At 44.4% G+C, this 25,090-nt stretch overlaps 1 long non-coding RNA gene across 1 annotated transcript in view; it reads left to right on the plus strand.

The window, feature by feature from the left end:
* LOC115937026 (uncharacterized) overlaps positions 1 to 25,090 on the plus strand; it is a 199,008-nt gene that overhangs the window by 171,973 nt on the left and 1,945 nt on the right. Inside the window, exon 4 of the long non-coding RNA XR_014148987.1 lies at positions 24,061 to 24,331. This is a non-coding gene — a long non-coding RNA (uncharacterized LOC115937026). The remainder of the gene's footprint in view (positions 1 to 24,060; positions 24,332 to 25,090) is intronic.

Consider the following 25,090-nt stretch of genomic DNA (forward strand, 5'->3'; position numbering starts at 1 on the left):
GTGTGAATCAGGCACCTCTGTCTTCATTTTTTGCAGAGTGGTGAACTAATGAGGTTTGACTGGTTTTGCTTTAGGCAGTCCTGGAATTCTGTCCTGAGCCTTTCCAGTGACCCATGATCTCCAGGAGCACACTTCTGCGTCCCTGTGCCTTGTCTCCTTGTGTCTCACCCAGCAGAGTTCCAGACTTCTGCTGAGTCCCCAGTGTAGTGAATGAACCCATTCATTGGAATTACAGTGGTTTCTATACGTACATTAGAATTCCTCCAAACCATCTCTGCTGATCCCCCCACGGCTTCTCATCTCTTGATCTCTTACTTCAGGTCTTTACCTTTGCTTTTATTCCTGGCTACTGCCTTGTGGACCACTACTGACCCAGGTAGGAGAACCCCGCATCTGACCTTCCTGCTGTGTCCCCACCCATGGGGCGAGGCAGCCAGCATGCCCCAGGAGCCTGGGCCTGTCTGTTCCCCAACCCTCCCCCCACACGCCCTGAGGGGATAGCAAGCTGGGCCCAGCCCTACAAGGACAGCAGAAAAATTAAGCTTTTCTGATTCCATGGTCCCCCTCAGGGCAGGGAGTTCCCTTTGGGGTCTAGGCCAGGCTGATTTAAGACTCTTTCCTAATCTTAAACCCTTTAGTGGGAGAAACATCATTATGACCCCAGTTTGCCATTATTATCCCAAGCACTGTTTATCACTGAGAACTGCGTATGTACTTTGAGAGAGGGCTACTTGCTGAGTGTTGACAAGACTACACCCCACCATCAGCCCCCGTCCCAGCACTTCCCCCTCGGGCCCTCTCTCCCATTTATCACACGTGGACTGAACACTGCAGAGCTCTGGAGGTCCCCTGGGGGAGACACCTCAGAAGATGGCTGGGCAGGCGAGGGCCGGAGGGGCTCAGACCCTCTTGGGGTAGCACATCGGGCTCTCGGCAGAGGAGGTGAGTGTGCCGGGGACACTCATGCGCACCGTCACACTCATGCTGCCCAAGCCCCAGGGGATAGTGTCCATACCTCCCTCTGATACTTGGGGCACGGAGGGCGGCAGGTTCATGTGCTTCTCTAAGGCCAGGCTGCTGTGAAACAGTGGGGATTTGAACTCTGCTTTCCCGGTCCATGTCCCCATTCTTCCTACGATTTCCAGCATCTTCATGTGACATTGTCTTTCTGAAATGCTCTATGACCAAGAGACAGGTGTTTGGTTCTCTTTTCTCAGGTCCCTCTTGGGTCACACGGGACACTGGGTTGGGTTGTCCCACGTGCAGGACAAGGCAATCTGAAACAGGACAAGAAGTATGTGGTGCTGAGGGGCAGAGCACAGCAATCCAGGGATGACGCCCACCACGCCCCCCCCGCCCCCCTCGCCCTCCACACATGATTTTTTGACAAAGTGGTCACTGATTCTGAGGTTTGAAATAATGATCTTTATTTGGCCTTACTCAGCCTATTTGCAAAAATCCCAGATTTTGTGGCCTGAAGTGCCAGTGAGATCCAGTTTAACCAAACTTTTACTTGGTTCAACTTATTAGGAACCAGAATAGATCTTTGATGCATCCATAAAGAGTCACACATAAGAGGTTAGTCTTCTCTGTCTGCATTCTGGATCGTACAGGCCCCCAAAGAGCAGATATGCTCCATTGGTCTGACCATGTTTTTAGAAAATAATGAACACATGGCTGTACAATGTCACCAAGGTGAATGTTAACTTGTGTGGCACACTTTTGGGTTATCCAAATGGAACATAATTGCACATCCGCACTCCCTCGGATGCAGGCTCCACCCACCCCCAAGACACCCGTTCTAAATTGTGTTTCCAAAGCTGTAATCATGTTGTGGTTATCAGGACACATGGCGGCTGCCCTGGACTTCCATTTGGTATTTCTCAGAGGGTGGCCATTGTGTGTGAGGAGCCATCAGGGACTTGGTTCCTCTCCCCAGCCACGCTTCTCCCAAACCCTGAGGTTTGAACAGCAGGCCATTAGCCAGCTTTTTGTCCTGCCAGGGACAGCTTTGCTTTTTCTCCTGTGGCTCTTCTGAGTTCAATAAAGCAGAAGCTCAAATTCCTATCTCTCCACTTTTCAGTTGCCAACTCCCAAGCCAACTCTTACCTCATTGGAATAATAAAGCCCTTGCAACCTCTACTTATTCTTCAGTCAGTCTCCAGCACCCCGTTCTTGAGCAGTATCTGTCTCAGTTGCAGGGTGGCACTCTGGCCACAGACTCCAGCCTCCTCCTGGGTGGTGCAAACAAAGCTGCACAAATGTCAAATCATCAACTCTTACATTTGCTGGGGATCTTATTGATGATCTAAATAAACCCTTCCACTTTGACACGTGGTGCAGCTGGGTTCCAGAGAGGTGACAGTCAGCTCAACTTTAGCACTGCATGGTTGGTCACTTGGTCCGGACTCGAAGAGAGGTGCTTGGCGTCTCATGCCGTGGTCCTTCCCTGGCCCCATATTTGGGATCCAGGCTCGTTTCTTTCACTGGTTGTTGCTTTTTTATTTTCAAATCCTGCTAGTCTCCATGTTTATATTTCTGCCCTGCTTTGTTCCCAGAATGATTTCATGTGGCTTACAATACTATAATAAAATAGCAACACATAGATTGATTTTTAAGATTCAGAGTGAAGAGAAAAGAACGATAAAATGGTACAAGGAAACCAGAGGGAAAGATAGTCATGGGATTTTGTACTATAAAGTCCTGCTGACTTAGTGAAGTTGGATTGCAAGTTAAAACATGGGCTCTTCCCAGCAACCAGAGCAAAAAGAGAAAGTGTGCAGTTGAAGGTTCGCGCTATCCATAAAAATGTCTCAGTTACTCAGAAGTAAGCTTTTCCTGGCCATGTTTTGTCCTATATTCTGGATTTGGTTTTTTGTTTGTTTTTGTTTTCATCTGAGGACATAAATACCGTGTCCTTCATAAAATGTAAGTTTATTTTCCTGTCACACATTCCCTCCAGCTTGTTGTACCATTCCCTGGCTTCCTTCCTTCCAACTAAAGGCGAATCTCCTTATTCAGTCCGTGGCTTGCAACTTTTCTTTGGTAACCGAGCCTCCTGAGCTTTCTTTGCTGTGCCCCCCTCGCCTCTGCCCGGGGCTGTCATCCTTCCTCGGAGCAGCTGCTGCTTGAGATGTTTGCTGTGGTTCATCTGCATTTGCCTGGTGCCTGAGCAGAGCAGCTGGGCACATGGGCATGGAGCCCCCATCATCGGTGCGGTTGTGCCATTCTCCTGCTTGCTGGCAGCGAAAGGGGAAGACAGGCAGGGAACAGGGGGCTCCTGTTGCACTTGCCTCCTGCCCCTGGGACGCCTTGTCCCCTGGCCTGTCACCAGGACCCAAGGAATGCTCTAGGGCCCAGGTGGCAATGGCGGTTTAGGGGCCACCAGGCAGAACACATCCTGTGCCCGGCAGAAACCAGTGGAGAGTTGTTTCTCTAAAATTTTGATATACCATCTATTTGTATTGCCTTTCTGTCTCTTTGCTTACTTATTATCCATGTATATATCCCTTGCCTGATTCCATAAATTATGTGAAGGGACATCACATTTCAGATGATACAGTAGGGTGAAGGGAATATCCAAGGGAGCTGGGACCAAGTTTACTTGCCTGGCAGCAGGGTCCTGGCTGCTGGGTGAATGGAGACTTTGGGGTATGTTGAGTCCCATTACTCTCTAATGATGACTTGTTCCTGTTCCTCCTCTAGCGACTTCAACTGTGAACTTCTTTTCTCTTGGGCATCTTGTGGATTGACAGGCAGTCTGTAGACTGTGAGGGTTCCCATTAACACGCTCAGCCAGCACATGCCAGACGATCACCCAGTAATAACACGGCATTTGTGTAGTGCTTTACAACATTGACTGATTGATTCTCGGGGGAAAGGATCACTTATGTGTGCAGGGATTTTTGCATTCTGTTTTGTTTCCAGGCCTCTGCTGTGGTCGCTGAAGTCACTGGGCAGAGCTAGAGGACTTCACAGCGTGAACATCACTGTTGTACAGCTCTGTCTTTTTTCAGATGTTCCCCAGCTTGACCAAGGACGGCAGAGGTGGAAGTGGTGCTTGATAAAGAAAGCTGGGGGTGGGGAGAGAGACTTTATGAGACTGACGGGCTACCTACTGCGCTAACGAGGCACCTGGGGAGAGAGACTTTAGCCCCTGCTCAACTGCTAGCATGCTAGGGGATCTCCGGCTGGTCCCTTGGCCTCTGTTTCATTGGCTGCAAAAGGATGACATTGAATTCGGTGACCTCTGTGTACCTGTAAGTGTAAGCGTTTGGACAATAAAGATCTTTCCTGCAGGAACTTCATACTTCACCTGGCTCGCAGATCTCAGCATTCTGCCCCCTAGCTGGTTCTCGGTTCCTCTGCCTCACACTCCTTTACAGCCCCTTACAAAAGCTGAAAGGGCAGAAACAAAGATAATGAAACACAGTGCAAAGTGAAGCAGTCACTAAATCCCTCACTCCATACATAGAGAATTATCACCAGCTGTTGCCCATCTAGCAGAACGCACACACTGCGTGCCCAGCCAAACCACTTCCGGGAAAACCCAGAGGATCCGAGCACAAAGACACATTTTCCCATAAGCTACGTTTGTGTTTTCGTTAGAAGCATTCCAGCTCGGAGACGTGGTGCATAGGCACCGAGCCCCGCCCGCAGGGTCTCTGCAGAGCTTGTACGCACACTGTATCTTCAGCATGTCCAGAAAGGGCGTCCGAAAGGGTCCTCTCACGGCAGGTGCTTGCAGACTCTCTAAGCTCTTATTAGTGCTCTGCACGGTGAGCAGGTGGATGCAGTGTGGTCCGTAGCTGTGTTCTCCGTTTACACGCATTTGCCAAACGTTCACTGCCCAGCTTCTGTGTGCGACGCTTTGCTGCGTTTCCGAGTATAGAAATCAATCAGACAGGTTTCCTGCTATGAGCAAACCTAAAGTCTGGCTTAACTGACAGATGTGGAAACCAAAATACAGTATTACACCATTATAAGGGCTTTTCTAGGAATTTGGACCAAAGCAGCAAGCATCAGGATCCTTGGAGGAGCCAGAGAAAGCTTCTAGAAGGAGCTGTGTTAGAGCTGGGACAAAGGCATGCATGGCTAGTTCTTGAAAAATCTATTTTTTCTCTATGATTAGGGGTTTTTAAATTTGTTTGTTGCTTGTCTTGTGTAAGAAATCTTTTCCTACCCTAAAACCATGAAGATATTTTCAAGGGATGAAGATACCATTTTCTATTATCTTCTAAAACCTTTATAATTTTGCCTTCCCTATTTAGGATTATAAGACACATAGACATGATTTTTGCACAGGGTGTAAAGTAGAGATCCAATGCAATTTTTTTTTTTTCCCCATATGGATACCCTACTTCTAAGCACAGGTGCTGTGCTGAAAGCAGATCGTGAGAATGGGAATTTCGTTCATTCCGTCCTGTTGACAACTTCAGAGGAAAAGCTTTCATTGTTTTACTGCAGGTATTAGGATTTTTGTAGTGTTTGGCTGATGCTTATTATTAGATTAAGGTGTTCCTTTCAAATTCCCCTTTGTTTAGAGTGATTTTTATCATGAATTACTATTGAGTTTCATCCAATTGTTTTTATTCATTCATTAAGATCATATGGAGTTTCTCCATTAATCTGCTGAAGTGGTGAATTTCATGGAATTTCTAACGTTATGCCAATCTTGAATTCCAGATATTAAGCCATACATTTCTCATAGTGTATGAATTCCTTTATATACCGCTAGACTTGTAATGCCAACATTTCTTTTTTCAGGATGATTGCATTTATGTTTAAATGTCAGATTGTTCTATAATTTACCATTGTTTTTCAGACCTAGTCAAGTTTTGCTATTAAGGTTCTTCTCATCTGTTATTTGTGGAGAATACTTTTTTTTCCCCCCCTATTCTCTGGAAGACTTTGGGAGAGATTGATTGAATTTGCTATTGAAGCCATCTGGGCCTGGAATACTCTTTATGAGGAAAAAGTTTTGTTATTGATTCATTTACATTAATTGAGTCACTTCTAGTAAGTTTTGTTTTTTCTAGGAGCTCTCTCATTTTGTTTAAATTTTTGATATTGGTGTAAAGTGGTAAAATCACCTACATTTTCATTTTGGATCATGCTTTCTTTTCCTCTCTTTTCTCCTTCTTTCTTGAGCAGTGTTGCCACAAGTTTACAAATTTTCTTCATTTCTTCCAAGAATTAAATTTGTTTTTTCACCTTCTTTATTGTGTGCCTTAAAAAAAACAAACTTTATTGGTTCCTGCATTTAAAAAAATTCTTTCGGGGCGCCTGGGTGGCTCAGTTGTTAAGCATCTGCCTTCGGCTCAGGTCATGATCCCAGGGTCCTGGGATCAAGCCCCGCATCTGGCTCCCTGCTCGGCGGGAAGCCTGCTTCTCCCTCTCCCACTCCCCCTGCTTGTGTTCCCTCTCTCGCTGTCTCTCTCTCTTTGTCAAATAAATAAAATCTTAAAAAAAAAATAATAAAAAAATTAAAAAAAAAATTCTTTCAATTTTGTATGGATATCATTCTAGATTGTTGATATGGTTGCTTAGCTCATTAGTCTTTCTAATGAAAGTTTTTCTCTATTTCTTTTCTAATATATATAAAACCATTTCCTGAATTTTGATATGTAGTATTTCTGCATTATTTAAACATATTTTCTAATTTTCCCTTAAGTTCTTGATTATTGAGGCATGTAATTCTTAATTTCCAAACATGTATGTATTGTCAAATTATCTTTTGTCTATTTTTACTTCCAGTATAACTGCATGGCCATCAGAGGATATACTCTCTATAAATTCATTTCTTAAAAAGTGAGTCATTGGTTTTGTGACCCAATATGTGGTTTATTTTTGTAGCTGTCTCTGGTGTGCTTTAAAGGAGAATGAACTGTACAGTTTGGGGGATAACATTCTGTGTCTTTACCAGTCAAGTATGTTATCAAGTTGTGTGTATCTCTGTATCTCCACTGTTTTTTGTTTTGTTTTTCCTCTTTGAATCACTAATTAGAGTTGTGTCAAAATTTCTGAAATGGTGGTGGGTTTTTCATTTATCCTTGTAGTTCTAGCAATTTTCATTTTATGTATTTTGAGACTATTATTAATTGCATACAAGTTTCTAAGTTTTTTTCTTCTAAGTGGTTAGAACATTATGTTATTATGAATTGATACTCTATTAATTAGTTTTGCCTTAAAATATATATTATATAATGTAGTTACATCAGATTTCTTTTGGTTAGTGTTTACATAGTATATGGTGTTCTTTCTTTTTACTTTTGACAGTTTTTATTTACTTTTGACAGTTTTTATTTACTTTTTAAGTAGGCTCCACACCCAATGGTGGGGCTTGAACTCAAGACCCTGAGATTAAGAGTCACAGGCTCTACTTATTGAGCCAGCCAGGTACCCCAACTTTTGAAAGTTTTATCTGTTTGTTTTAGATATATGTTTATATAAACTGAGTATATTTGGATTTTGTTTTCTTATTCAGACTGTGGCGATTTTTATCTTTTAGCTAGATCACTTAGTTCATTTAATTAAATGAAATTACTGATACATTTGGTTTTTAGTCCTTCATGTTATTTTGTACTTTCTATTTATCTATGTTTCCTTTCCCTTTTATTCTGCATTCTTTTAGTGGCAACCTAGTAATTATAACTATTTAATTTATCTATATTAACAAATGCTTTTGTCCTCCTTTTGGACAAGACAGTACCATAGATCACTAACTCTATTTGTCCCCCTCCTGACTCATTGGCTGCCGTCTCTCTTGCCCTTGGAGATGACATGTTCTCTTAGTCATCTCCATAGCTCTTGGCAGATCAGGGTCCCCAAATGCCGTTCTGACTTTGCCATCCATTGCAATAATTGCACTTACCTTTTTTTCTAATGGTTAAGCATTGCCACCTAGCTTTTGGTATTCCGGGATCCTATTGTCATACTGATATTGGGGAACACCATTCTGTGTGAGCATTTCTTACAGTTCGTCATGACCTGTAGAATGCATGAACCTGATGTCTCCTATTCACCAGGGCATACCTTCTTGCTTTGGCAAGCAGAGGGCCTCCAAGCCCTCCTGCCTACTAATTGGCTGGTATTCCACCATTCCCTGTTAAAACCAAGGGGTTTCAATAGTATATCAACTTTAGCAATCCCAGTTCTCTGAGAATTTGATCCCTTCTTCCATGCTGCTAGAGAAGTTCTGAGATTTCTAGTTTACTTAACATGGGCCGTTGCTTTCTCCCAGCTCTCAAGTGCCATTATAATGTGTTATAGTGTGTTAGCACCATCTCCCATGGTCCTTGCCAAGGTGTTAAATCCTTGGTCACGGGAGAATCCTCTCTTATCCTCCTTTATGTTTCACCCTGACCTTGAGCCCACAATTCCAGGATCGAGTCCCATGCATGTTTTCTTGGCTCTTGCTGATATATCTTGGTGAGATCTTGTGGCTCTTTTGGGGTATCGTTCCTTTCCTGTGTCTGTATGTCCACCACTTCCCTAGCCACATATGTTGGGACTTAACCCTAATTATTGATCTGGTGGCTAGGAGGGCTGGTGGAGTAGATCTACCAGGGGCAGGGGTGGGATAGAAGTGGGATTGGATTCCTGTGGTCTTATGTGTTAGAAGCCACTTGATTTTAGCAGGAAGGAGTGAGTCACTTCTGCAAAGGACTTGGAATTCTCAAGTGCATCTGTCTAGATGACAGCACCCCACACCTCAGGTTCCACCTTCCCAAACAGGGATCTGGCCTTGGCATAGTAGCCTTGCTGAAGTTGAGAATTCAACCTTTAGAGCCTGCTACACCAAATATTAACTTCTGGACCCAGTTCTCTAATTTTCTACCCCAAATATCAGTAACATTCAACAATTGCCAGTCAAGTCCATTGTCCTTATAATTAATTACTGTACCCATACTTGAATTTCTTAAATGCATGTGATATTACACTCCTGGGGCATGCCCTTCAATATATCCCTTCCTGGTTCATAATTGTGAACCTTTCACAGTTGTACTTTAGTGTGCCCTGGGCCCTTCGCACTTCCTTTCCTGGTCCTCAACGATGGGGTCTTCACTGACAGTTGGCCAGGAGGTCGTCCAGTCCCAGAATCCCTCTTTAGAGTCAGCCTCCCCCCTAAACCAGATTCCTGGGAAAGCGGACTCTGAGCTATAAATTTGAGGGCAGGAAGCTGATTGGGGGTGTATTCTTGGGATCAACATCTGTGGAGATTAAAACAAGTAAAACTGAACAACTGAAATGCAGTCAACACGAAGGTCTCAGCTGATTCCACAGGGAACTCTGGATGCTATTGTCCCGCCTGGAGGCAAGGAGGCTGGGTTTTCACACGCCTTGAATTGCCCAGTCACCACGGGCAGGCTGTCCACAGGGAAGGGAAAATCACCTTGTGGAGATGGCTGTCGTGAATTGCAGGCAGTTGGGGCATTCCCTGGAGGGTGACTTAGCTGTGAACTGTCAGCAGCTGGTGGAATGGCTCCAGGGAGGGTGGTGGGGCCATTGCCTGAAACAGGTGGTGTTGTGACTGGCTTTCATTTTTGGAGGAGCTTGGACCATTGATGCCAGGTTCAGAAAATAAATGTGGACTACTTTGGGAGAAAGGTCAGTTAGGCTGGCTTTTCTAACCAGTAGGAGCATCGGATCCACAGGGATTGGGAAGTTTTGTGTTGCAGAGATTCTGCTAGAGAGATATATACCGAATAGACTGAGACTAATGAGAAGAGTGTCCATGTTTTCTCCCTTATGTACTCACTCTATTCCTGTGAATGGTTACAAGGAAAGGAACGGGCATGGGGTTCTAGTGGGAAGAAACCAAGCTCAGACCCCAAAATATTGTCCAATTGTAAGGTCTTAATGTGCAGTGTGAAAAATAGGAGAAGCTTCTCAAAGAAATTCTGAGTCTTGGGTTTTGTAAGAAATGGCCAAGAATGGGCAATAGAGAATTGGTGAGTGTTCTAACTAAGTAGAAATGACATAGTCTACAGGGGAGTGATTTCTGTCACGGATTCATGTTGTTTGTTTATACATCAGTAAGATTGTGGAGGGCAGCGATGATCAATAACCTGGTGTTATGGACTGAATTGTGTCCTCCCCTAAATCCATATGTTGAATCCCTAAACCCCGGTGGGACAGCATTTGGAGATAGGGTCTTTAAGAAAGTAGTTTTGATGAAATCAGGTCATGGGGGCGCCTAATCCAGTAGGACTGATGTCCTTATAAGAACAGGAAGAGACACCAGGGATGTGTGCACCCATAGGAAAGACCATATGAGGACACAGGAAGAAGGCCACCATTTGCAAACCAAGGAGCAAGGCCGTACCAGAACTCAAACCTATTCACTCCTTGATCTTGAACTTCTGGACTCCGGGACTATGAGAAAAAACCAAAAACAAAAAAACACACAAAACAAAAAAAAACTTCTGTTGTTTAAGCCACCCACTTACGATATTTTGTTATGGTAGCCTGAACAGACTGAGACACTTGGTGATTTCTGACCCATTCTGTGCACATCAGTGTGCCTCGGGACAGTGGTTAGAAACCTCTTCAATGTGGAAACATCATAGGAATATACGTATTTGAAGGAAAAGTGAAACAATACAAAGCATTGAAATGATTAAAATTCAATTTAATATAGTGGTTACCTCTGCATGATTGCCTCTAGGGAAGGTAGAAAGGGATGTAGGGGAAGAATTGGTACAAGGTGGGCTTCATCTCGGTTTGCAATATTTCGTTCCTGCAGCTGGTTGGTGGGGGCATTGCCATGTATAATTTCTTTTATGTCTTTATATCATTTTGTATACATGGAATATTTCATACGATGTTAGAAAAAGAATAGTAAAATATTTTGAATAGTCACTGATCAATTCAGTGTTTATTGAATCCTTTTTTAAAAAAAATATTTGAGAGAGAGCACAGAGGAGAATGAGAGGGAGAAGCAGACTCCCTGCTCAGCAGGGAGCCCCACACAGGGCTCGATCCTAGAACCCTGAGATCGTGACCTGAGCGGAAGGCAGACGCTTAACTGACTGAGCCACCCAGGTGCCCCTGAATCCTTTTTTTATAATATTAGTAGAATAGAAGGGAAGAAGTAATCAAACATATGCTTGATTTTCTTTTTCTTTCCTTCTTTTTTCTCCAGCTTTATTGGTATATTACTGACAGATAACATTTGTAAGTTCAAGAAATACAATGTGACAGTTTGAAACACATATTTATTGTGAAACGATTAAACAGTAAGACTAGTTAATACCTCCATCGCCTCACAAAAATTGTTGTTTTTCTCTACTCTCATAATAGCTTTCCAGTATACGATGCAGTGTTGCTAATTACAGTCACCATGCTGCACATTAGATCCCTGGAACTTGTTCATCATACATCTGGGAAGTGTGTGCTCTTGGACCATCATCTCTCCATCCACCCAGCCCAGCCCCTAGGAACTACCATTCTCTTCTCTGTTTCTATGAGTTTGGCATTTTTAGATTCCACATGTAAGTGGGAGAACATACAGCATTTGTCTTTTCCTGTCTAATATATTTCAGTTAGTATCATGCCCTCAAGGTCCATCTATGTTGCCACAAAATCAGGATTTCCTTCTTTTTTATGGTTAGGTAATATTAAATACACATATATAAATACATACATGTATATATATATAATTTTCTTTATTCATTCATCTGTGGATGGACACTTAGGTTGTTTCCACATCTTGGTTATTATAAATAATGTTGCAGTGAACGTGAGTGTGCAGAGATATTTTTGATATAATGATTTCATTTCCTTTGGATGTATACTGAGAAGTGTAATAGCTGGATCATCAGGGTAGTTCTAATTTTATTATTTTGAGGAACATCTATACTGTTTTCCCCAGTGGCCATACCAGTTTACATTCCCACCAACAGTGCACAAGGGTTCCCTTTCTCCACATCCTCCCCAACACTTGTCTTTTGTCTTTTTGACGACAGCCATTTTAACAGGTGTGAGATGGTATGTCATTGTGGTTTTGATTTGCATTTTCCTGATGATTACTGATGTTGAGCACCTTTTCATATACCTTTGTACTTCATGTACCTTTCATGGCCATTTGTTTATCTTTGGAAAAATGTCTATTCAAATCCTTTGCCCATTTTTTATCCAATTTTTTATTCTTTATTTTTATTTTTGCTGTTGAGTTGAATGAGTTCCTTATGTATTTTGCATAGTAAGCCCTGTAGATAGATGGTTTGCAAATATTTTCTCCCATTCTGTAGGTTGCCTTTTCATTATGTTGATTATTTCTTCAGCTGTACAGAAGCTTTTTAGTTTGATGTTGGCTTTATTTTTCAATGTAGTTGTCTTGCCATTAACTCAACCATGCTATGGCCTGGACCCTCTTACAGTTAGACTTCTGCTTTTTCAAGGTCACTATGTTCAAGGCTATAGGGCTAGCTTATTTAAAGAACTTACCTGCAAAGTCTAGTGTCTTTAGACAAAAGATGCACATTTATTATTTTTTTAAAGATTTATTTTATTTATCTTAGAGAGAGACAGAGAAAGAGAGAATGCATCTGTGCAGGGGTGAGGGAGGATAGAAGGAGAGGGAGAGAGAAAATCTCAAGTAGACTCCCCACTGAGTGGGGAGCCTGATGCGGGGCTCGATCTCAGGACCCTGAGATCATGACCTGAGCCGAAATCAAGAGTCAGATGCTTAAACGGACTGAGCCACCCAGGTGCCCCAGAGGATGCACATTGATGGTAAATTAGGTTTTATTTCTGCCTCGAGGCAGAACCATCAAGATTTTTTGCTGATTCCATTCAGTTGTCCTTGCAAAAGTTTTCATGCCCCATGATGCTTAAAATAATGCTAATTATACCTGACATTTATTAATGGCTTCATAATTATCAAAGTGCTCCAAAGGCCTTGATAACTTATTGGATCCGACCATCCTAAGAAGGAGAGTGTCTCACTTGGACTGCCTGCTATCCCAGGGAGGAGCCCCAGCTGAGGAATGGGAGACCCTCCCTAGGATGTTCTCTGGCAAAAAGAATAGGAGGAAAGGGGTGCAGTTAACCAAATGGCAGAGTACGCAGTATGTGATACCTCCAAGATCTTTCATAAACTGATAAACTAAATGGCCAGGGTGACTGGATTGAATGCAGAAGGCTAAGGTGAATGTCTGAGCACAGGGCATCGCGTGCAGAGGAACTGAGCTGTTGGCACTCACAGAAATCAGGGCTTTAACCTCTTCCTCCAGATCCAGAGTTTAGGCTGATTTTAACCAGATTTCAAATGCAGAAAAAGCCCCATCTAACACCTGGTTATGTGAACAGCAGTGAAAATACAAACTGGACTGCCCGTTATGAAGGTGCATTGACAAAAGCCCTAGGAGGGAAGGGGACAAATCTCAGCCAGCAGTGATGATGCTGGAAGTTAGAGCTAAGGCTTCTGCCTCCACACCATTTCTGCCTTCTCAGCGCAGACTAGCACCATGGAGTAAGCAGGGATCCTGAGAACTCACGTCCAGGATTCAGATACACAACCCTAGCTCAGTCATCAGCGAGGGAGGAAGGCTGATGGAGGAGGAGAGAGAAGCAGCAGGTCTGAGGCGGGGGTTTCAGTGGGATCACAGGGTATAAGTGAATGGTGCTGCAAGGTAATTTTCTTCTCAGATTCTCCCAGCCTCTGGTGACATTTCCCGAGGCTTTGTATTATCTCCGACAATCAGTCTTAATTACAGCCTTTCCAGTGGCCTGTGTCCTGACTGGGCTGGGTGGTGTGCTGAGTCAGCAGGAAATGATCTCATCAGCTCCATGGGAAGTTCCTGCATTGTAATGGAGAAAACAGAATCCAAATAAATTAGATTGAAAAGAAAGTCCTCATCAGCAAGAAAGGGAGTTTGAAACATCAGAAGTAACTGTGTTGGGATGTTGGGGGCATTTTAAACGGGAAATGTGATTAACTTTTTAGATTTTGGAGGACTTAACTTAGTGTAAAAACAAGGTAGAAACAGGCAGACCAAAGTCTCTTTTGTTGTAGTCACCCCTGCAGTGTATATTACTCAGAACTTATAAAATTATATAATTCTCTCTCAAGTAAAGCTTGGAACTCTTTCATTAAGGAAAGTAGGAACTTCCCTTAATAAAATAGGTAGCTGCCAGGCCTGAATTTGATTTGTATGTTAAAATGGGAAGGAAAAAAAAAAAGTGATCCCCTTAGCTTCTTGTTTCCAAGGGATTTTTTTTCCCCAGAAATATATTGCTTATTGGATGGTGAATCTCTAATTTTGGAGACCATATGTTCTAGGTATTCTGGGAAAGATCCGGGTTTCAAATACTGTGGCCATTGTTCCCAGAAGCACAGCATAACATACTTGAGAATCCCAGAAGTGATAGTTATCTCTCAGTGAACACTTTCTGTGCCCCAGGGACTTATGTGCAGTAAATCATTTCATTTTTCATGGTTAACTCTTGAAGTGGCTATCACTGTTGTTACAATGTTATCTACATGGAAACCAACACTCCTTCAGCATTTCAGCAGGCACAGGGCAGAGCTCTGTGGGTCCAGAGTCTGACATTGTGGCCAGCATCCTGCCTGGGAGAGTGATCGTGCTTTTCCACCTGGTTGTCAGCGGAGTTTCAAGATGACCCCAGGACCTTTGCACGTCCCTACAGTGCCCTCTCCCCACTGCTGGCAGAATCTGTGTAGGTGATGATTACTAATCACTCCCATGATAGATTCCTGACCAGTAGACTTGGAGTTCAAAATGGGGCTTATCTACGTAGGCTGACTTGATCAGGTCATCTCTTTACAGGCCTTAATGAGGTCCTCCCTGAAGTCAGAGGGATGGAAAACCTGTGAGGGCCCGTAGATGGGGTAGCCTGGCAAGGACATCACTCGGCCTTTGTCCCCAGGCTGACAGCTAGCAGGAAAGCATACTTGCCCTCATCAGCCTCTGCATGAGGATAAAGCCGGCTGACCTCGTGGCTTCAGTCCTGTGACACCCTGAGCAGGGGACCAGTTAAAGTGCACCATACTTGCAAGGAAACCGTAGTGGATGAGTCTGTGCTGTTCGAGGTCACCATGTCTGTGGGAATCTGTTTTGCACAGTAGAAACCAATACTCCTCCCTCCTCTTCTTCTCCTGTCCTTCATCCTTCCTTCTACTAATATTTACCAGCATTTATTATGTGTTAGAATATGTGCTAGGAGTTGTAGCCCCAATGGTCAGCACAATCAGATGAGGGCCCTGCCTTGTGAAGTTTATGACATGGCGAGGGAGACAGATATTAATCAGATAACAGCAGGATACAAGTAAAACTGTGCCCGAGGGGGCGCCTGGGTGGCTCAGATGGTTAAGCGTCTGCCTTCGGCTCAGGTCATGATCTCAGGGTCCTGGGATCGAGTCCCGCATCGGGCTCCCTGCTCCTTGGGAGCCTGCTTCTCCCTCTGCCTCTCTCTCTCTCTGTCTCTAATGAATAAATAAATAAAATCTTTAAAAAAAAAAAAAAACTGTGCCCGAGGTAACTGGGAAGACCTTCCATACAAAGGGAGAATATAACTGTAATCTTCCGTCTAGCAGAAAGGACAAAAAATATGTTCCCCAAGGCATGAACGGTTAGGCAGAAGTTGAAGTGTGAGTAGTAATTACCTTGGCCAAAGTACTGGGAAGGGCATTATAGGTATAGGGAACAGCAATAACCATGTCCCTGTGCAGACGAAACCACACATACAAGGCAGCACAGAGGGCCTGAGGTTGTGCGTGGACATGGGGACAGGAGGTGTAGGAGGCTAGAGATAGGAGACTAAAGCTGTTTGTTCCAAGGGGTTTCCTTTGTAAGAACAATGGAAAGCCCATTCTAGAAGCATATGAAGTGAAGGGGATGTCGGGAGGCAGGGAAAGAGCAGGACAGGTAGAAAACACGTAGCGCGGCCCTCAGGAGAATGACCAGAGTGTGAGCCAGAGCCATGGCCTGGGAAGAAAAGGTGGGCACAGGCTGGTGACAGATGGGAGGCAGTGTGTGCGGTAGAAGGGTAAGTCAGCAAGAGCTCCAACGTTTCAGGTCGTGGTGACCGAGAGGATAGGCGGTGGCATTAAGCGGGGCGGGGGGTGGGGGGGGAGGCAGAGGCCTTAAGAAGGAAGGTCAGGGTCTAGCCGACCCTCCTGGGGTAGAGCATCTGGGACACAGCCAGGAGGAACTCTGCATACTGAGAGCCAAAGAGGCAATTGGAGACATCTGATCCGTAACAGAGGAGGCTGACTTTATGAGAGAGAATAGGATCGCTGATGAGGAGAAAGCAGAGAGAAAAAGGCCAAGGGCAGAACTACCTGGAGACCATCTACTTCTTTCTCACCTGTCTGGGTGACCCACATGTTCTCCTTCATAAATAAAGAAGTAGGGAGCATGTACTCCATTTCCGCCAGTATCCAAATAATGAGAAATTTAAATAATAATAAGTAATTCACTATAAATTGTGCTATAATTTATATCTCTGTAATATAAAATAATAAAATTTAAATAATGGACTTTAAGAGACTATAATGTGATATAATAGTAATTGAGGCTCTGTTACAATGACCCGAAGACAATATAAAGGCTCAGATACATTAATACATATTTAAGGTGGGTACTTTATTAACTTTAAGCCATGATTTAACTGACCATGATCAGAGGACCTACAACCATAGGACAATACCAGATCTACTAGATACTGTTTGTTTTGTTTGTTTGTTGTTAGCTGAAACTCTATGTATTGTAAATTTTTCATGCAAGCAGATCTGGGAGGCAAATCTCAATTTTGATCTGAAAATGAATGAAGAGGAATACTTCACGTTTAGTTTTGAATTCACTGAATTATAGGAGAGAGTTTGTGTTTTAGAAATAAAACAGTATGCCATTTTTAGCCAGGAGATGGAGTGGTCAGTATCACATGACCCCCTCATTCCACTCTGATCCTTTTCCCAGGATATATTCCATTTCCATCCAGAATCAAGTAGGACGGGTTCCAATCCCAGCTCTGTCACAGACCATCTCTGTGCTTCTATGGAAATTATTTATTCTATAAAATATTTCTTGAGGCTGTCATGAAGATTATAGGGTATCTGGAAAATAATAATTGGTAAGTGGAAATAAAGCATCTGATTTAAACTCTGGTCTGCTCTTCCTACCCCAAATAAAATCCTATCCTCTCAAGAAGTAAAGGAACAAAAAGGTGAAAGTGACGGTAATATTACCTGAATACCTCCTGGGATACTGTGGATCGAGTGGGGGAGTTCATAAAAAATTCTAGCATTTCATTCACTTTCAGCTGCTGTGTCTGACATATGGGAGGCTGTAATTTCACAAGGAAGTGAAACCTTACCTCCTACCAGGTGCCAATATATTTTAAGCAAAGAGATATTACAACTCTGGAATTATTGAAAGCCTATGTTCAAGGAAGACGTAAAAAGTCACGTTTTTGAAATTAGCGTATGACGTCATTGGGACTGGGTGTAATGGAGGTGACACAGTGGATGTGGGAGACAGAGCAACACTTGGGCTGGGCAAGTCTGGAGGGCAGACCTATTTTTAGGTTTTTATGATGCAGGGCTATTCTGATGCTCTAAAGAAACCGAAAAACTGTTGTCTCTCAAAGTAAATTGATACTTCATTGCCCTGGATTCTAGAAACTTTTTTTTTTAAAAACTTGCTTTCTTTCTTTTTCTCAGCTGTCAATCTCTCCAAAGGTTAAAAATCAGAAGGTAAATTGCGTGTGTCCTCGCTATGCAGCCGATTTCAACTCATTTTAAGTGTCTAATTGACTTTTAAATAGTCTTCAGTTCATCTTGGAACTGTTTCCACGTAGCAAGAAAATATGAGGATGCGTATGATCTACTGACATAATAGCATCCTGGAAAAGTATGTGGAGAATGTGTGTGTGTGTGCTTGCATGATGTGTGCATGTGTGAGTGTATGTGCATGTGTGGGAGTGTGTGGGAGTATGTGGGTGTACATGTGAGTGTGTTTGAGTGCCTGTGAGTGTGTAGGGTTGTGTATGAGTGCATGTGAGCGTGTGGGAGTGTGTGTGCGTGCATGTGGGTGGGTGTGAGCATATGTGTGCTTGCGTGTGTGTGTGTGCGTGCGCATGTATGTGTTTACCTCCCCCAAGGAACGTCAGTGCCCAGTATTTACTCGGTTCCTATTTTTGTCCTTTGTCATCACTGCTGTAATGGAGCCTGCTGTCATCTGGTAGGAATATTTACCCGCCCGATGGATCTGACTTGGCCTGGTAATAGTGAGTGCACATCTGGAGTCTAGACTTGGCGGCTCTGTGGGCAGGCTCAGATCCCAAGGCTCCCTGGGCCCCAGGGCTCCACCGGCCGGCGCCCTGCTCTGTTGACATAGGTGGTGGGCCGCCTCATCTGTTTCGGCAGCCTCGCCTCCCTGGCTCACCCCCAGCCTCCGCGGCCTCGCCGTGTCCCAGCTCTGCTGTGCACTTTGGAGGGCAGCCACTGGAGGACCCCTCCCTGGCCCCCTTCCGTGACCCCCCTCATGCTCAGGGTGCTCTGCCAGAGGGGGTGGGAAGGAGGGAAATTCTGATGATTTGTGGTTCAGCCTGTTGGAGGTAGTGGGCTGTGTTGAGCTGGAAGAAGAGCTGTGAGAAGTGTATGAAAGAGAGGAGAGAGAGGAACTCGCGTGATGAAAGGGGTGCAGATGCTGTTACACAAGCTTCGGGTTCAGATCTGTGCTCAGCCATCATAGCAGATGTGTGAGCTTTAAGGTCTCTGAGATTCAAATTCGTGATCTGTAAATTTGGGGGAAGAGTGACCACCTTATACAGTTGTTGGGAGGGCTACATAGATTAATCCTTAAAGTGGGAAATAAAAACCAGTCCCCTTCTCTAGCAGGTTTATCACATTCACAGATGAGAAAGTGATTTTTGACCCAAGGCAAGAAAAACAGCAACAATTGCTGAAAATATAGGTGGCTGTTTGTCAGGGGCGTAGGCCTGAGCAGGGGTGCTGAGATCGTCATGGGCGATGAAAAGTTTTTGAAGCGGGTCCAACAGCAATACCTACTTTTAGATACAAGGTAACCAAGAAAAAGGCAACCGCATTCTTGTGGCTGCAACATTTCCCATGTGGGATTTTTTTCCTCTTGTTTCTTTTTATAAAATGAAAGTGTTGTGAGGCTCTGATAATGGACTGGTGACTTCCAGAACTGGGCTGGAGTCCCTCCGGAGCTGAGGCACCCGCCATGGCATGTTGGGTATTTGAGAGACTCTAAATGCATGGGCATTGCTCTATTTTTTTTTTTTTTTTTTTTAGTGCAATGGGTTATTTTTTGGTGTATCACCTGCGCCAGGATACTATGATAAACCGCAACAAAGACTTTATCCATATGGGTGTACTAATTAATCATATTTATAATAAAGTGACATCTAAATAAATTTCCCATAAAGAATAATTATTTGGATGTCTACCCAGCAAACAAAAGCAAGTCTTTGAGAAATTATAGGTTTCTCTCGGAAAATTTACTCTATTATATTGAGGTCGGCAAACCATGGCCTCCAGCCCACAAGACAGTAACCGTCTATCTCCTGCCAAGCCTAAAATATTTACTCCCTGGCTTTTTACAGAAAACATGTATTGATGCCTACAATTACATAAATGAATGGAATTAAGAAGTATGGTTTTCTCTCTTAAAATTAGGCATACCTATCTGTCAGTATAATCTTACCATGATACTACCTGCCTTAAAATCCATCTGATGCTCTCACTGACTACTGTTTTAACTGGCTTGGGCTGCTATAGTAAAATACCACGGACTGGGAGGCTTAATCAGCAGACAGTTATCTCTCACAGATCTGGAGGCTGGAAGTCCAAGATCAAGGTGTCAGCAGATTTGGTTCTTGGTGAGAGCCCTCCTCCTGGCTTGTAGACAGTTGCCTCCTTGCTGTGTCCTCACGTGACAGAGAGAGAGAAACTCTAGTTTCTTTCTCTCATCTTAATAAGGGCACTAATCCCATCATGAGAGCTCTATCCTCATGACTTTATTTAAACCTAATTACCTTCCAAGGGCCCCATCCCCAAATACCATCACATCAATATGTGAATTTCGGGGGTATACAACATTCAGTCCATAGTACCTCCACAAGAAATTGCTTACCATGGTGTGGCAAGCCCTCCCTTCCTTGATTTTAGCATCACATTCTGACTTCATTCCATGACACTCAATTCTGTCGGCCCTATAGGCCAAACGATCAAGTTCCTACAAGACTGCATGGGAACAGAAATGAGGAGGCAGATCATTTTGCCTGAGGTCCTCAGAGACATGTGGGGGGTGGTGTATCTGCTCTGGGCTTAGAAGGCTAGTGAGAAGAGGGAGGGCCACGTGCTGTAGTCAGGGAAAGCAGCACAAACCACAACCCGGTGGAAGGCGTGAAGCTCTGTGGCTTGCTGTAGGAATCGCAGGCATCCGCGGGACAGGACACTCGGTGTGTGAGGCCAGTCTGGAGTCATGGGTCTGTTCTGTTGTTTACAGCTGTCTTTGGGAAAGTGTTTAGGTTCACATAGGTCAAGATTCTCACCTATGAAATGGGACTGCTGACAACACCTATTTTCTAAGGCTACCAGGATGATGAAGTGAGGGGAGTGGTGGCTCAGTGCAGTGAGGGCTCAGCCAGCAGCCACCGCTGCCCTTGCCATGACCTTGCTGTCCCTATGACCCCATACCGTTCCTCGCACACCTGACCCAGCCCTGCCCAAACTTATCACCCTCTGTGCACTCTGCCTGGTGGCCAGGACTCAACTCACTCACGGTCTTCTTGCTCTTCAGAATCATGATTACAACACTGTGTAGTGATCATGGTTTCTCCTAAAAGAATCATACAACCTGAGCCATCTAAAACCACAACCAGCAAGTTGTCTATTGCCATTTCGGTATGAATGTTAGACTTGTGGGCTTCAAGAGAGAGTTGGAGCTTGTCACAGAGACCATCAATCAAAGATTTATGTTTGGTTGGGGTTTGGTTTATGTACCCATCATTTTCCAGTTTGGTAACTAGTAGCAGGAATCTAGCAGGTTGACCAAACCTAGCGTTTAAGTTTTAACAACATGAAAATGTATGAAAATACAGTCACTCAAGGGGCTAACATCCCTTAGTATGTTTTAACGTCAGTGGTCCATACAGTTAGGTGTACAAATAGATTTTAAAAGTCAAATGCATTCAGTATAGGTCCATCAATATTTAGGACTCTTCTTTAGACTGATAGATACAGGATATTTTAACTCTGGGTTATTTTTTAACAGTTACAGTGAAAATTCCTAGTACCCAAGCTAAGTATTTGTTTTTATTTGTTTCTTTTGCCTGTAAGTGAAAAAATGAGCCTTGAAGGAAAGAGGTAAACCTTAAGTCTTTTTTCTTAGTCACCAGAATAGCAACAGCTGACATCGTTCAATAATTGTGTTTGTGTGTGCACATGTGTGAGTGTGTTACATGCATGACTGTGTGCATGTGCATACATGGCTGTGTGCATGGATGCGTATGTGTGAGTGCATGCACGTGGGTGCATGCAAGAGGATGTGTGCCTGCATGCATGTGTGTGCACGAGTATGCATGTGTGCATGCATGAGTATGTGTGTGCATGCGTGAGTGTGTGTACGCATGGGTGTGTGTGTGTGTGCGTGCGTGCACATGGCAGTGGGTCTAAGCGTGACATATGTTGATGCTTGCAGATGAGGAAACACTTAAATACTAGGCCGTGTTGACTCCATGGAAGGTTTGCTGACTCAAGGGCTGGAAAGAAAGTGGAAATCTTGTCCCCATTGATTATGACAAGGCCCAGCATCCCTGATTGCACTCTTGCCTTTGGATGGAGGTCCTGCCGGGTTAGCAGCAGGATCTGATTTTGAGTCATGAGTTGCTCTCCGCAGTCGCCGAGTTCCTTCCGAGCCTGATGGACAGGAGCCAGAAGGCTGCGGAGCTGCTGGCGCACACTACGCTTATCTGTGACAGGCCTGTTTGGCACATGAAGTGGGAATATCTTCATTGTCACCAGCAGCAGCAGCAGCTTCTGCTTTCCTGCGGCACGCCCGTCCCTGCAGTAGGATTTCTTTTGTGGAGCCCCAAACCAAACCTCCTTTCAGGGGCTCGTCCCAGAGAAGGTCAGTCCTGGGAGCGCAGAGAAGAGTCCAGGTACCGTTATTTTAAAGATGCAGGATTGGAGGCTCGGAGAAGGGCTTTGCTCCACAAGAGGCCACACCGCTGTTGGCAGAGCCAGAAATAGAAACAGCACCTCCAGATTTATGTCTAGAGCTCTTTCTACCATAACGTGCTTCCTAATCTTCTGAAGAGACTGGTAAGAAGGTCTCCTATTTTAGCTTCATTTTTAGTTTTGGGGCCATTACCCATGGTACCCGACATGTAATACACCTTCAAAACTAATTGTTTGAATGAAGTACCGAATGAATGGATGGAGTTATATTCCAGTGGTCTAGAGAAAATGTCAAGGGGCTGGGAACTGTCCATGTTGTCCCCTGTCAGAAGAAGCCATTTAGATATTGCATTGAGCCCAGTGCTCTCACATGGGTCTCCAGTAATTCTGGCTACTGTTATCATCATTGTCGAGACTGGGCATGTACTGTTTTTTTCTGTTGCAATGCTTTCTTGCTTCTAGCTAGCTTTACTGTTGCTATTAGAATAAGATTCTACATGAATTTGGTAGGATGATGAAATGGAAAGCAGGCCCTACATTTGTTCCCAATGGAAGCTTCCATGGAAGGGGCAGCATGCCTTCTCAGATAGCCTTATGGAGCCCTTCCCAGATTCTTCTACATTGTCACCGATGTGGGCATGATGACATCTGCTGCCCCAAGCCCAGTGCACACCAAAGCCCTGGTGGTGGCCTTGACTTCTCTTTATTGCTGCTGTCATGGGTGAAGGGCTGCCAATCCAGAGCATCTGACTGTGTTTCAGTGCATTTCAATTAGTGAAATCCAACTATCTGTGAGTTGATTTATAACATCCTTACAGTTTTCCAAAGCCTAGATCTGTGTGAGAATAAGATAAATAAGAACAAAACTGAATTTGTGACTTACTCTATGGTTAAACAAAATGCTTGCACACAAATAATCTCATTTACTCGCAGTTCTTGTGGGCTATATTAATCCCATTTTACACCTTAGAAACAGGGCTTCAGACGGACTGTGATGAGCACAGAGTAGACCCGATGATGCCTTTCGTCAGTGTGTCAGGTTTGGGGCTTTGCTCTGCTGTGCTGCCACAGTGAGCATGGGTCCTGTGTGCTGGCCCATTGCAGGCCAGGCATGAGCTGATGGTACCAGGTGATCCTCAGCATCTTCATCCCTGGGCATCCACCATAGAGGGCACCCCAGCACCTGCTGTCATGCACAGTGTATCACGCACTCAGATCTCAGCAGGGTGGGGGTGCGGAATGGAAGCTCCAGGACAGTCAGAGGAAGGGAAGTGTATCAGTGAAATATATTTAGTTTAATTACTTAGTGGATAGAAACGTGGGTTCTCATTCTACCTCGGTCAGTTTACTGGTTGTGTGCAATTTGCTTCCGTGTCTGGGGGAGTTTTCTGCTCTACACAACATGGGGATTGTGTATGATCATTCAGCCAACTTAGCTCTAAAAGTTCATCTTTCTATTAATTCAAGTAATCAGTGGGACCTTTTAAGGTTCTTGCAATCTCAGATTCCGTCTTGTATCACCTCTGAGAAGCCATGCTGTAAGGACGAACATTTTTAGGAAAGCTCGGTGCAGAGGCCAGATGCACGTGGTCACGGGCACGGACTGTGCGGGTTCAGCGGTGGGACCTCCGGCCTGTGCTCTCACCTGTCCGTGCCTGCTTCCTAGTCCCTGAATTGGGGTTCACAATCCCAGGGAGTTGTTAAAAGAATGAAATGAATTGATAAATGCAAATGCTTGTAATTCTAGCACCCAAGTGCTAGCTACATTTTAATGATATGTATTATCCCTCTTGTCTTCTTATCCTGTAGGTGGGAGATTCCTCAGCCCAGGGGCTCAGTTGTGATTGGAGTAACACAGTCCTCTCTCCCTCTCTCTTTTTCAGTGATTCCCCTTGTGTATCCTGATTTTGGCCGATGGAATGCAAGAAGCACTCTGTCTGGTGACTTTGGGGAAAGGCTCTGCCACCTGACACCAGGGTGAGGTGACAAGGGGCAGGTTCTGTGGCTCTGGCATCCTCCATCCCTCCCAGATGCTGCCCCGTGAGGATGTAACATGAGAAGCCACTGCAGCTATGACCTTAAAAGGAGACGTTCTGGGCCCCACCAGGACTAAAGAGCAGGAAGGAGGAAGGACCTGGGTTCCAGGCAAGTTTGGTGAGCCCAGAACCAACCCTGCTACCAGCTCTATCCAGTCTGTTTTCCCATGGAATAATCAAGTGTCTTTGTTGGTCAGTTAGTTATTTTGTTGTATGCTCTCCAAAGCACTTAAAATACTGTTTCTTTTTATTTCTTTTTTATTTGAAAGGGAGAGCACAAGCAGGGTGGGGGTAGGGGGAGGGTCAGAAGGAGAGGGAGAAGCAGGCTCCCCGCTGAGCAGGGAGCCGGACATGGGGCTCGATCCCAGGACCCTGAGATCATGACCTGAGCCAAAGGCAGAGGCTTCACTGACTGAGCCACCCACACGCCCCATAATACTGTTTCTACATGCAGTAAACTTGTCCTTTAGTCAAGTCAGACATAGCAAAGAGGAGAGAGGTCCTGGGTGCTCAGTGGTGCTGGTGTAGTTGCTCCAAAAAAGCATTGGCATTAGTTCTGTACTTCCTTGCAGCCAGCTTGGAAAAAGAAAGCAAAACACCTAATTTCACATGGTACACAACACCAGAAAAAAGGAAACAGCCAAAAAAAAAAAAAAAAGAAGAAGAAGAAGCAGAAGGTAGCAGGAAGGGAAGAATGAAGCGGGGGAAATCGGAGGGGTAGACGAACCATGAGAGACGATGGACTCTGAAAAACAAACTGAGGGTTCTAGAGGGGAGGGGGGTGGGAGGATGGGTTAGCCTGGTGGTGGGTATTGAGGAGGGCACGTTCTGCATGGAGCACTGGGTGTTATGCACAAACAATGAATCATGGAACACT

This window comes from Leptonychotes weddellii, chromosome 10, assembly GCF_054177405.1.
Source record: "Leptonychotes weddellii isolate Sample4059 chromosome 10, ASM5417740v2, whole genome shotgun sequence".
Classification (NCBI taxonomy): domain Eukaryota; kingdom Metazoa; phylum Chordata; class Mammalia; order Carnivora; family Phocidae; genus Leptonychotes; species Leptonychotes weddellii.